Source organism: Equus asinus, chromosome 5 (genome assembly GCF_041296235.1).
Source record: "Equus asinus isolate D_3611 breed Donkey chromosome 5, EquAss-T2T_v2, whole genome shotgun sequence".
Taxonomy (NCBI): Eukaryota; Metazoa; Chordata; class Mammalia; order Perissodactyla; family Equidae; genus Equus; species Equus asinus.
Window position 1 is genome coordinate 40,701,495 of NC_091794.1, and position 13,033 is coordinate 40,714,527.

Sequence of the window (13,033 nt, forward strand, 5' to 3'; positions counted from 1 at the left end):
TGTAGTTTATTATGGTCCTCTTGAACAAAAATAAATGGTGGCATTTATTCTGCCCCCTCTCTAGCCACATGTCTTTGATCAGTTTGCCCTTCACTGTCCGATCACTTGGATAGAAGACCCAGCCCACAATATAGTGTATGTCTCCACACTATTTTGTGAAAAATCCAAGCAAATAGGTAAATAGTTTATTGGGACTTGAGAAAACGCGAGAAAGAAGAATGCAATTTTAAAAGATGATAAATTTCAAGCCACTGTGGGCACATCAGGAAAGTTTAATCAATAGTACAGACTGATTTGTGTTAAGCTGTAACTCTAGAGTATGGCTGCTATTAGGAAAGAGGGTGCTGTCACTGAAAAGGAAAGCTGACCAGTAACAATGAACTATATAAACATTCTGGTAAAGAAAATATGTGATTTTACATAGAGTTGATCTGTTTTTAAGGATCTAATTATCTCTGGAGGGACTGAGAAGCCCAGCATCTGAGAACCAGATGCCGGACAGTGGCACTTAGTCTGCGAATGTCATCTTGTGAGGCCATTCTTGAGTAGCACATGCCTTCATCACTCTGGGGTCTGTCAACTCTTTTTCCTAATTCCAACACCAGAGTAACCTCCAACCACCCCATATCTTGAACATGTAAAATTACCTTGGTAAGGCCATGAAAACAGGAGGAAGTAGCTGCTTTTAGAGAGTAAGCGGCATTCATCAAGAGTGACATTTATCAAACGCTTGCTGTATACACAGTAGAGACAGAAAAAATAAACTTTAAGCAAATGTAATCAGAACTTAGGCTGGAATTTTCTATCTTTGGTTGGTGCTGACCTTAAATGGAGGCAGTCACAGTAGTTAAGTGCCATAGGCAACCTTGTTCTTCACTTCTCAGGTACCACCCCACAGCAGGGGATTAAGCCTTTTACAATAGCAGGTGGATTTGAATTTGTTTTCTGCTGGCATAGATACCCTTTGACTTTGAAGGAGACGGAGCACTGGATCTTTGATGTAGGACTGAAGGGAGTGAGGAGAGAAAGTGAGGGGACTAGTTTTGCTTCTCATCTTGGCAAAACTATTTCCCAATATGGGGCTTCTCAAGGTGGACGTAGAAAGAAAACACTTTTTTTCATGTTTTGCTTAATTTTTTGTTTACTAGTTTGACCTTTTAAAAAAATCTTTAAAAAATCTTTTCCAGATAACGTTTCCAGATTAAGCAGTATGAATAATTAAGTGAATATATGAGAGGGAAGAGAGGGCAGGGCATTCAAGACAGTCAGATCTTTGGTGTCTGGATGCTGGGCCTATTTTTATTGTCATGTCAAATTCCATTTCTAAATAGACACATACGTACATCTTTTAACTCCCTAGGCCCTGGAGAAAGAAAGATGAAGAAAACACCTGATTCTTGAGTGGTACATGGTTTAATAGAGGAGTAGAGGTAAGAAGAAACAAATATGGCATAGTGGTGAGTACTATTGCTGTGGACACCTAGTAGGTGTCTGCTTTGATCCCTTTAGCCTGGGTAATGAGGTAGTGGAGTTGATGGGGATAAGACAGGAGAGGAGAAGGCAAGTATGTGTCTTCCAGCAGAAGGAGCAATATAATTGAATAAGTAGAGATGTGAAAAAGCAAGATCCATTCGAGAGACTGCAAGTGTGAAATTGAGGTAGGTAGGGGTATTTTACTTATGAAAAGTTTAGTTATGCAAGTGTGTCATTTCAGGTAGGCTATAGATTTGTGGGAAGAGACTTCCTGTCTCCTGCATGAGTACACACACACATACACAGATTAAATGTCTGATTTATTTAGCAAAGAACACAAAAACTTAGCCATAGCAAGGTAGCCACATACAGCAGGGGCAAAAACAGCATATCTGAAAGTAGCTTTTCTTGGATCCCTCAAGTTTCCCAAAGTAACATGTATAGCTGCTAGTGACGCTGTATGCAAAAAGAGAAAGTCTATTTGGATCTCAGAAACTTGTATATTACCATTCAGGAAGGACTTACACAAATAATCTATGACTATATGAGAAATATTTGTAGACAGATTCTTTTTGGTTCTTGACTCTGATGTAAACAATTTCAACAAAGCTTCATGCTGTCTGGGGTTACAGGTGGGATGTGCGTATCAGGAAAAGGTGGGTAGAACTGAATAAGACCCTAGAAGTATGTTAATACTCTTCTATTTAATTTTCCAGCGTTTCTTTTTTCCTCCCTCTTTTTTTCTTAAAAAAAAAATCCTTTTTGTTGTCTAAGCCAGCTTGAGTAAATTTATGGTTTAGAACCAAAAGATTCTTAACTAATTACACTAAGAAGCCACCAACTAGTAGCCTCTGCTTTTTCTACTCTGTCATTTTAAAAATGAAGAATCAGATATGGAGAGGTTGATAATTTGTTCAAAAACTAACCTTGGAATCCACATTATCTTACCATATATCTAGTACTCTTTCTACCCTGCCACATGGTTTGGAGGATCAGCTGAAACTATGCTCCTTGAGGATATAGTCTGTAAATATGTATGCATGGAACTTATTTTATTTAAAAAATATGTTATTATGTTGACATATAAAGATAGCCTTGAACCTTTTTTCCTATAGTGGGGCTACTTGGTTTCATTCATAGGCGTATGGTGCAGGAGGTTTAGATTACAGCTTTGGTACATATGACGAGGAAGAATGGGGAATACTATACGGAAAGTATGGCTAGATCAGCCAAAAATCCATCTTTATTATTAGAAAAATAATTCAGACTACAAACCCTTCTGACAAGGGTTGGTACATCTTCATTCATCCAATAGTCTTTGTTTGAAAGGATTCCATCACCTTCTCTTTTTATTTTTCATATCATAGACCAACACCTCTTCAAGAAGAAAAACAGTGTCAGTCTAATATTTATCCACTTGAGGGTGCTATAAGATCATTATGGGTATCACATTTTTCCACCTTTTACCAGAAAACCTACTGCCAACTAAACAAGGATTCAGGGATGGGGAATTGTGACCTATCATATGGTTATTTTAAGATAGTTGTGTCTCTAATACCTCCTCTATTTTCTAGTTACTGGTAAATGTTTTGAGGACTTTATGTTAATGTAAATCAGTTCGTATCTCATTGTCTAATATTGATTGTCAGTAATTTTGAATTACTTTTTCCAAGAGAAAAGATCACTGATTTCAGTTCCAACCTAGACCAGTTAGTTCTGAACAGACCCAGGGGTGAACACTACACAACTCCAGGATAGGGTAGGGGTGGTGTTGTTGGTACACTGGCGTCATAAAAAATGTACGGTGTGGGCAGCAGTCCCAGAGATGTGCAAATGCTTGACCATACGCAGTGGCCATCTGCAGTGCTATTATCAGCCAGCCATTTTTTCCATGTTTGTCTTTGTTTACAAAAAACTTGGAAATAGAATGAGGATATTTCAGAACAAATCCATCATGATTGCTGAAAAAAAAAAAACAGCTGAAAGATGTATATGATACTGACATGGAATAGGCCAGTGTGCTTATCTTCAGGTACTTTGTCATGACTGCTTATAAAGACACAACCACATACACACACACACACATGCATGCACGCTTGTGCACATGCTGCTTAGATTTCATTTTATGGTAGTTTCTCAGAATACTATGCAAGGGAACATGTCAAGATTATAACAAAGAAAAATTGACAGTTTAATTGATGCTAAATACAGTTGTCTCCTGGTATCCATGGGAGATTGGTTCCAAGAAACCCCTTGGATACCAAAATCTACGGATGCTAAACTCCCTTATATAAAATGGTGTAGTACAAAAAATACAGTGGGCCTTTGATATCCATGGTTCTACCAACTGTGCATCAAAATTTCAATTCGATTGAATCTGTGAATGTGAAACTTGTGGATATGGAGGGCCAACTATAAATAGTATTCCTTGTCAGTACCTTCTGGATTGGTTTGATACCCATTTTAGGTGAAGTTTGGACATTTTTTGAAAAAGAGTAATTGATCATCTTTTAATTACTAAACAATAACTCCTTTATGTTTTATTGATGGCAGCACCAAAGAATTTCAGAGACTGGAAATGTCTTATTGGTTTAGTATGTATTACCCTTCTGAATGGAATCCATTGGAAGATCCAGCATATCTGGGTAAAGATTTAACTTTGATTCTACCCACTTTATTCATGACATTCGATTATTGGTAGACATAGAGTGGTCAAATTTCCAAATGCAGTTAATTAAATGAATGAATTAATTCATTCAGCAAATATTTGTTGGGGGTTAGGCACTGTTTCAGATGTTAGGAATATAATAGTGAAAAAAATAGACCGAGATTCCTGCCTTCATGGCGCTTATATTCTGGTGGAGGGAGACAGACAACAAGCAGCAAACATAATGAGAAAGTAAATGATGTAGTATATTAGAAAGTGATAAATCCTATAGTAAAAGAAGCAAAGCAGGGTGAGAGGCATTGGAAGTGCAGAGGGGTGGCTGTAGTATTTTAAATAGAATGGTCAGGGCAGGTCTCATTGAGAAGATGACATGTGAGCGAAGACTTGAAAGAGATGAAGGAATTAGTCATTCAGCTTGTGTGGGAGAAAGGAGTTAGAGGCCGAGGGAACAGTCAGTGCAAAGGTCCTAAGGCAGGAAGGTACTTGATGTATTGAGTAACAGCAGGGAAGACAGTGTAGCAAGCAAAGAGTGAGCACAGAGGTGCAGAGTTTGTAGGCTATTGAAGGAGCTTGGCTTTTACGCTTGGTGGAATGGGAGTCACTTCAGGGTTTTAAGCAGAGAGGCACATTATGACTTTCATTATAAAAAGGATCACTTTGGTTGCCATATAGGCTGGAGTTAACTAAATAACTATTGCTCATAGTTGAAAGAGAAAGGATTCATAGAAGGCTAAATAGCTCTTATTTCTTAGGAAACATAATTTCATTTAAAAATTTACCTATCAATTGCATGGAATGAGAATATGAAATTTCAACTCCTATGTGAGATTAAGAGTGTGAGCAACTGTTGTCCCTAGGTATCCAGTGGGAATTGGTTCCAGGAACCCCCATGGATACCGAAACCCACAGATGTTCAAGTCCTGTATATAAAATGGTGTAGTACAATGAATACATATTACCGTCCGGTCGGGAGTTATCACAGTGGAAACAGTTTAGCCCAGGAGTTCCAGCTGTGTTTTGGGGGCAGATCATCTAATCTCCTAAACCTCTCTTGTCACCTTTAAAACTAAGGGATTAGACAGAATGAACTTTGAGATCTAATCCTTAGTGTTCTTATGATCAGTGATGAAAATAGTCCAAGTGCTGAAACTTCATGTCTTTCTTTAAGCCCCTGTGCTTCCGCCCCACTACCGCCATGTACATATGAAATGATGGCTGGAGAGGTGCCTTTAGGGAATATCTCAGAGTTGTTAACAGATTACTTCTTTAGGTGGGGTCCAGTATCATTGATTGTGTTTCAGCTTAGGTTATAATCATATTCTAATCATTTTTCTCTGTGTCTATACTGTAGTCACTCTGGAATTGTGTGTTTCTCAAACTCTCCAGCCTCTCACTCATGTTTTCTTTTCTGCTTGTAATCATTCCACAGATGGTGATTCTTGTGCATTGTGCTTTAGTCTTTCTGGGTTTCACTTTCTCAGAAGGGAATCTAATTTTCAAGTACAGGAGGGCTCCATTCTTTGCCCTAAAAAATTCACTATAAAGCCCCTTATGGGGGCTGGCCCTGTGGCCGAGTGGTTACGTTCACGCGCTCCGTTTCACCGGCCCAGGGTTTCACTGGTTCGGATCCTGAGCGCAGACATGGCACCGCTCATCAGGCCATGCTGAGGTGGCATCCCACATGCCACAACTAGAAGGACCTACAACTAGAATAGTTGGGGAGAAAAAGCAGGAAAAAAAAAAAGAAGATTGGCAATAGTTGTTAGCTCAGGTGCCAATCTTTAAAAAAAAAAAAGCCCTTTATGATCTGGTCTCTGCCTACGTATCCTACCTTGTTTTCAGTCCTCTCCATCAATCATCAGGATTCAACCACATAGATTTTCTGATATTTTCTAAGTACTCCCAAGTTTTCCCCACTTCGGAGCTTTTGTATTTGCTGTTTTCTAAAATACTCTTCCCTCACTTTTCTTTATTTTCTTTTTATCTTCAAGATTCAACTTAAAGGTGGCCTCTTCCCTCTCATAACACTCCTTTTCTTTCCATCCTAACAGTTATCGTAATTTATTTCCTTAGTGGTTATTTGTCTTCCCCACTAAAATATGAGATCCATGAAGGCAGGGCCATATCTGTCTTGTTCATGACTCTGTACTCAATAACTCGCTCAGCACCTTGCACATATCAGGAACTAAATAAATATGTTTGAGTGAATGAATAACAATGTACAAATATTTACATGTAGATATCACACAGAGTAAGCGATGGGACATAGTATGTCATATATGTAACATACGTGACTGAGCAAGGCTTAATTAACCAGGTTTCTTGGAAGGGGACCTGGAAATAAATTCCGATTCTGGGCAGTGAGACCATCTCTTGGCTTGGGAGGTAGTTATGGCAAACAAAACTTGTGGTTTGGAAATTACAGCAACGGACGAAAGATAGTATTCCAAAAAAGTAGTCCATATTGTTGGTTCAACTTGGAATAAAAGTGCTTTCTGGACAGGTACAGGGAGCCTGGTAACTGGATACTCCAGAAGCAGATGGGTTATCTTTTTAAAAAAAACTTTAAAGGAATTTTTTTTCTTTAAGCTCAAATATGAATAAATGATGTGATAGCTAAAAATGCAAATGTAATTTTCTCTCTTCCTCCCTTTATTTTTTTTTTCTCCCTGGTTTACATTTGTTTTTTATCTTTTATCTGTGTTAATTGTTGATTTAATTGTATCTGTGACTAAGGATAGTCTCTCTGAGGTATGACTAGGGATAGCATTTCTGTTGTGTTCTGTGCATATAGGACAAATATCTGCATACTTGTGGTAGTCAGGGTTATCCAGAGAAACAGAACCAGTAGGATATGTATATATAGAGAAGGAGTCTAAGGAGTTGGCTCGTGTGATTTTATGGAGGCTGGCAAATCCAAAATCTGCAGGGTGGGCTGGCAGGCTGGAAATCCAGGAAGAGCGGATGCTGCAGTTCAAGTCTGAAGGCCATCAGGCTGGAGACCCAGGAAGAGCTGATGTTGCAGTTCAAATCTGAAGGCCATCTGTAGGCAGAATTCCTTCTTGCTCCAGAGAGGTCAGTCTCTTGTTCTATTCTGGCCTTCACTGATTGGATGAGGCCCACCCACGTTATGGAGAGCATTCTGCTTTACTCAAAAATCCACCAATTTAAATGTTATTCTCTGGCCAGCCCAGTGGCGTAGCGGTTAAGTGCACACATTCTGCTTTGGCGGCCTGGGGTTCGCTGGTTTGGATTTTGGGTGCGAACATGGCACCGGTTGAAAAGCCATGCTGTGTAGGCATCCCACATATGAAGTAGGGGAAGATGGGCACGGATGTTAGCTCAGGGCCAGCCTTCCTCAGCAAAAAGAGGAGGATTGACAGCAGTTAGCTCAGGGCTAATCTTTCTCAAAAAAAAAAAAAAAATGTTATTCTCATCCCAAAACGCCCTCACAGAACATCCAGAATAATGTTTGATCATGTACTTGGGTACCATGGCCCTGTCAAGTGATACATAAAATTAACCATTACAATTGTGTTGTATTTCAATGCCGCATTGAAGACAATGACGCTTGTTTGGAGCAGTATAACCCTGTGATGATGAAGCAGCTAGAGACCATGTTGTATGAAGAACAGCTGAAGGGACTGCGAATGCTTAGAAATTTTGCATCATTCAGTCTACTGGGTTCCACGCTTGTCCATACCCACTATCTGAGTTGAATCATCACTTCTTACTTATATCAGAGTTGTAATATGAATTGTAGAAATTTAGTTACAGTTTGGTTTGAAATTGTTTTAATTTCAGTTAAGGGCCTTAATTGACTGAATCTCTAAGCTTTTAGTGCTTTTAATTTTGCTGTTTCCAAGATCTAGATTCCTTATCCACCATGGTGATTTCTGCAATGTAACTTCCATGTTGAGCACTGAGTAAAGAACTATGTCCCATTTTGCGTGAGTCATTGACTTCAGGTGACTTCCCTTTTTGAGCTATAAAACGTCACTCCTAATTGTAGTAGCCTAGGGTTTTGCTGTTAACTGTTTCATGCCCATTTCTGTGGTCACATATCAACCTCTTCTCCAACAGTAACAAAACCAAACACCATCATGTTAGGAATGTTTTTGCTTTTGTTTTTGTTGTTATTTTTCTGTGACACTTAGGCTTTTGATTAGCTGATGATCCAGAATTTATTGTATTCATTTTCACTGACATCGTGGTAACTAGCATGACTATGAGAGTTGCAATTTATTTATTCACCTAATGTTTATTGAATACCCACTGTGCCAAGCAGCTCTAGGTTCTAGAAATTCAGTGATGAACATAGAAACATATGTCATAGAAACATCCTAATTGAAAAAAGATAGCACGAATGGTTATTGCTGATGTTTTGCTTTCATCCTGATGAATCTTCCTTAATTTTATACCTATGGACTTAGATATGAAAGAAAAGTGGGTTATTTTTATAACTTTTGTCAATTCCACGGAATGGAAAAACTAATACCCTTGTTAAAATGTAAAGATTTAAAAAAGAATAAAATTCACAATAGTAAGGTATAATTTCGCTAACAAATACCGTTGCGTTGATCATCTCTGTATAATTAAAATGTTTCCAAGCCTTTGCCATTGACTCTTCTTTCTGGCTGAATTAAGGATACTCATTTCCTGAACTATTATGTAACAAAAGAGTCTATGGAGGACACTTGGAATTAGTGCAGAAAACTTAATCAGTGAAATTTTTATGCTGTTCACTAGGAAATTTGTTTTATGCAATATTCTGGGTTGACATAATCTCCTTCCCCAGTGTTCATGGGGAAGAGAGAGAGTTCAGGGGGAGAGAAAGTTGAATTGTGAGCAAGTTTTCTTATGACAGATTCTACTAAAAATGATTAAACAAAAATATGTTTTGTACACGAAACACTAGGTAGATTGGTAGCATATTGCTGCTGAAGTTTTCTGGGCAATCTCGGTCTTCACAAACCTGTTTACCTGTTTGTCTTTTTCAAACCTTGATGGCTTACTTCTTCTCAGAACTCATAAGCGAGACTTTCTGGCATGCTTATCCATTTAGATTGTACCCCTCCCCATTTTCCTGAAACTCTATCGTAAGTGTTCATTTCAGTTTCTCCTGAGATCTATGCAAGACTGGTGTTCACCTGGATCATGTGACGCTTCTTCTCCAAGGCTAGCCTTACCACATCACATCTCAAGTCTCGGAGGAACCATGAAAATCCTCTTAGATCTTCCTCACTTAAGCCTGTTTGCTCTCTTCTAGAGTCTTATGTTTTATTTTCCCAAGGACACGCAGTGGGCCAACAGCAGCTCCCTATCCTGTCATTGATTACAGGGTCCTATATTATTAAAGTCTGAAACTCTCCAATTTTATTAGAAAAGAGGAGAACTTAATCCCTCCTTTGTTCTCCAGGAAGTTGCTTTTCTTTTGTTCTCCAGGGAGTCATTTTTAGTTCCCATCCTCCTCTTCTCTTTTAGTAAGTTTTCTTTCGTCCTGTTTTGAGTCAATCTTCTAGCCCTATCTCTCTCCATCACATATCTGGATTATAGTCATTATGGTAGGGATAAAATTTGACTATACAATCTAGTTTACATATCTATGGAAATTGGGGATAAGGTATGACAGTATGATTTGTGAATTATTAATTGAGGTTTTTTTCTGGTCCAAATGATTAAATGGTGATCCTCTTCTCAGTGGGGGACCTACGTAGAAGAATACCCATTATTTTAGGAATTGCCAATAATAGTATAAATGGAGAGAATCAAAAGCCTTGACTTTTACTTGTAGCTATGACTGGTTAACTGGTGCCAGACTAACCCTTCCACAATAAACAACTGAAAAAAAAAACTGGACAAAATATATGAAAAAATTGTTTTCAAGACATTGTACAACAGGCAATGCTGTACTGCAGCGTCTGAGAGAAGGGAATCAAGCTAGATAAGTCCTTCAATTGATCTCCAAGGAGACCAACTTCTAAAAATGAGACTAATTAAAATCCAAAGTGGACAACCTTTCTACTTGGGTGTCGTAGTGGCATTATTTAAGTCCTCCAGCTCAAAAACAACCAGGGAGGAGGAAGAGGACAAAGGGAAAGCAATCTTAAATAGTATTGAGTTTTCATTTTGGTACATCTCGGTTAGCTTCTTGTTAAACAGGCTAAAAGAAAATGACTTCCTGCTCCCCAGTTGCTTTTCTAAGCAATTTAGCTTTAGATTCATTACTGGATAATTTTAGAGATGTGCTCATTTATGTAGAGGAATAAACATGAAGCCAGCCTACAAACCTATGAGAAGCTAATGTACTTTGTGTACGTAAGCACTTTAGAAACTAATATGTAGGTACATTATTGAGAGGAAAGGTAAGAAAGAACCTTAGACAGCTAAAAATAGATGGTCTTCTGTGTCATTTTAAAGATGTGATGATTAAGTACTCGCATTCTTCACTTTGTCTTATCAGCAAGTACACAGCTACAATGAAAAACTACATTTACCTTATAGATGTGACCTGAGAGAACTGAAGCCTATGTCTATCTGGTTAAAGCTCTTCTTCCCTAAACAGGATGATTTAAGGGGAATACACATCTAGGCTCATCCTTAATAGTCCCTTGCCACTCACATGATAAAATTTACTATGGATTGCAAGTTTATGTAGTATCCCTGGTTAAAATATAGCAGCTCTGCTCATATTACCTCATCATACTATAATATCTCTGGGACGTAGACTGTCATTTTTTTAAGATTTGATTTTAAAATTCTCTCTAGTTTTAGGTCACTTCAACTTTGTTGGTTCTCAGTTCCTAAAATAATCTGGGCCTTTCTAGCTTTAAATTTCTGTGACAGTGTGGTATTTTGGGTTTCAAAACTGTTTATGTTGGGAAAAAAGATACTTCCTTTTCAGAGAAAACTACTCCTAAGTGTAATTTTATCATTATTAACATCAAATTGACTCATTAATTCATCCTCCTATGCTGGTAGTTTGGGAAGAAAATTAAACTAACAACTAAAACAGAAATGGTTCCTCTTTTTCAGGAATTAGCAACCTAAAGAGAATGCTTGTGTTGCGCACAGTGCTTATAGATCTAGAAAGCTAATATAAATGTTTAATACTGCAACAAATCAAATTATTGCATCATGGGAAATTTTATGTACATACATACATGGATATCAGTATATACATATATGTATATATTAATATATACATATAAATAAATGTGTCATGGCTTCATTGGCATAAAATGTGGAAATTAGAGGAAAGGTGGAAATTGTAAGCATATTTTTCTAATGCTACTGGCTCGGCTCAAACTGGTGGATTCATATATTCCTGAACATCGTGATAATTAGAGCTGAGAAGTGAATTGGATTACAAAATAGGCCTTAGTGGCCATTTGTTATCTTTTGGCTGCCTTGCATCCATCTTTCCTAATTTTGGTAACAGTACCCACCTTGCCCCTACCCTCTGTCCTTGAACTTTGTGTGGCTTAAACTTTTGAGTCAAAGGATAGGCATGTGATTCCGAACAGGCTAATCATCCTATTTCATTCCTCTGATTAAATTGATTAGGAGTGGGCAGGTGACTGAGGCCAGTGAGAGTCAAGCTCAGGAACTCTGAGTAAAGTTGAAAGGACCTTTTATTTTATTTTATATTTTGCTGAGGAAGGTTAGCCCTGAGCTAACATCTGTGCCAGTCCTCCCCTACTTTGTATATGGGTTGCCCCCACAATGTGGCTGACAAGTGGCGTAGGTCCACGTGGGGATCCGAACCTGTGAACGTGGGACACTGAAGTGGAATGTGTCACACATAACCACTGTGCCACAGGGCTGGCCCAGACCTTATATTTTTCACTTTATTATTATTTTATTTTATTATTCTTTAACTATTTTTTTCTGGAATTCAACCTGAAACTGCTATTAGATATCTTGCCACTTTGAATAAAGTCTACATGGAAGAGAACAGAGCTGAGAGATGGAAAGACAGAGTCCCAGGGACACCCTTTGAGATGCTGGGTGAAGCTGGGCCTGAAGATAAGAGCTACCCCTATAATTTTCAGATATGTAAGTCAATGAATTCCGTTTGCTTTGACAAGTTTGAGTTAGATTTTCTGTTACTTGCAGCAAAAGAGCACTATATTGGATATTTTCCGTATGCTCTCCAGATTCACTCTCTACTCTTCTCCACCCTCTCTGTGCCCCAGGGGATGGACCTATTTGGACTGCATCTAAAAATTCTTTTGCCCTCTGGCTTCTGGTTGTGTTCAACCCGTGGAAATCTCCCTGGAGACTGAAGTCAGGGCGTTTATTCCCTAAGGGCTCTCCCTGGTAGATCATAATAGCTTGGCTGGTCCCTCTTGCAAAGGATGTAGATCCTGTTAATTGCCCTTCTCTCTCCAGGTTTGAGTAGCTATTCTTTCCCTTCTTAACGTCAGATATATGAAGTAATACCTCCCCACAATTGCTAGCCCTGGGGTAAAGCCTTTATTCCTAATTGCTTTCCCCTAACCCTATCCTTTTGTAGTCTCTCTATTAAATTCTCCTCAATTATCCGGTTTGAATGAGCCATCTCTTCTTTCTGGGACCTGAGTGATACATGATACCAGCTCAACATAAGTAAGGGAAGCCATATTGTAGAAAAGAGACCATATGGTAACTTTGAATGACCTCTGATTAACTAAGCCTGCTGGATATGCACCCTCTAGGAACTATACATGCTTTGTAGATTTTATGGCCCCACCCAGCTGTGATAAGACAATAATTTTGTTCTTTTAAGCTCCCTAGGAATGTGATGATCCTTGTACAGAGATTCTATGCTGGTATCCATGACAACTGAAGGATCTGGTGTGGCGACTCCCAGTCTGTAACACCACAGGGTCAACATTCCTAACCCCCTCC

The 13,033-nt window shown here is 38.6% G+C and overlaps 1 long non-coding RNA gene across 1 annotated transcript in view; it reads left to right on the plus strand.

Annotated features, from left to right (window-relative positions):
• The window catches only part of LOC106829303 (uncharacterized), a 267,300-nt gene that overhangs the window by 909 nt on the left and 253,358 nt on the right, over positions 1-13,033 (plus strand). Inside the window, exon 2 of the long non-coding RNA XR_011503275.1 lies at positions 1,361-1,430. This is a non-coding gene — a long non-coding RNA (uncharacterized lncRNA). The remainder of the gene's footprint in view (positions 1-1,360; positions 1,431-13,033) is intronic.